The sequence below is a fragment of the Dipodomys spectabilis genome, unplaced genomic scaffold (assembly GCF_019054845.1).
Source record: "Dipodomys spectabilis isolate Male_0828 unplaced genomic scaffold, ASM1905484v1 ptg000679l, whole genome shotgun sequence".
In the NCBI taxonomy this organism is placed as follows: domain Eukaryota; kingdom Metazoa; phylum Chordata; class Mammalia; order Rodentia; family Heteromyidae; genus Dipodomys; species Dipodomys spectabilis.
In genome coordinates, this window is record NW_024871356.1 from 389,966 (window position 1) to 391,144 (window position 1,179).

The following is a 1,179-nucleotide window of genomic DNA, read 5'->3' on the forward strand; positions in this document are numbered from 1 at the left end:
ACTGGCGCCTGGCAACAACAATCTCTTACTGTAAAAATTCATGGATTCTGTGGAATACTTCCAAGTGAATTGCCTGCATTTGATGTCAAAATATATTCAAGAGTTTTTATATACATCTATAATGATTTCTGCAGAGTTTGTTATTTTTTAATCAGAAATAATTTTAACTTATCTTTTGAAATGAGTAGTAGAGAAACTAAAGTATTTCTGGTCATTGTCTGAAAATAGTATATTTTAAAATATTCTATAATCTATGTTTGTATAATGTCCATAATCTTTTTTTATTCTCTCCTAGTTATACTCTAAATTCTACATTGTTTTATAATATATAGGTTCATTTGTATGTCCTTTCAGATTGCATTCCAGATAGAAACAGTTTAAGATTCTTTTTTTCCTAGGTCCTTATACTATTTTATTTCTTTGGAGAAAGTGACAAAGTTGTCTATTTTCAACAGTTTTGTAAAGGTTATGCTATGTAAAGACCTTTCTAAGGTGAAGATTTTATACACTGAGGTCAAACTAACTTTTAATTATATGAATTACATGTATTATTACATTTGTAATTTTGTAATCAGCTTTTTAATAACTGTTTTTCATTTCTTGAATCTGAATAATGAAAAATATGCAATACTTCACAAATTTTCATATCATCCTTGTGCAAGTGCCATGTTAATCTCTGTATTTTAATTTGGGTATACGTGTTGCTGAAGCATGTAGTGTCCTCTAAATTTAAGTAGTTAATGATGCAATCTTTAAACAGGCTTATATCCTTGGGTGCCTATTTGTAACAAGGAAACCTTATTGTTCCTAACAATGCGATTGATCTTATTTCCCTAAAATTCTGTGAATACTGGAAAAAATTATATTGTTCAGTCGATTGCTCATATTTGAAATATTTTGTGTCAATAATTATTTTAAGTCTTTTTCATTTGGGATTTGATTGTAATTTCAAGAATTTATAGCTAGGTCCAAAGGTGATGGCTTTTTCAAGTACTTATTTATCTAACTGAGTTACATTTGTGGAGCTAATGGATTGAAAGTAAGCTTTGCTTAAGAGCTACTTCTAAACCTCTACAGCTGAAATTTTCCCAAATGAGGTCTTACAGGCACAAATATCTCCCTGACGCTTTACCCTTCTTCCATGTAGGAGCAGACCAACCAGAATATCTTACCCTGACA

At 29.9% G+C, this 1,179-nt stretch overlaps 1 pseudogene; it reads right to left on the reverse strand.

Moving 5' to 3' along the window:
- Positions 1–616: 616 nt before the first annotated feature.
- LOC122101714 lies at positions 617–713 on the reverse strand (annotated as a pseudogene).
- Positions 714–1,179: the final 466 nt, after the last annotated feature.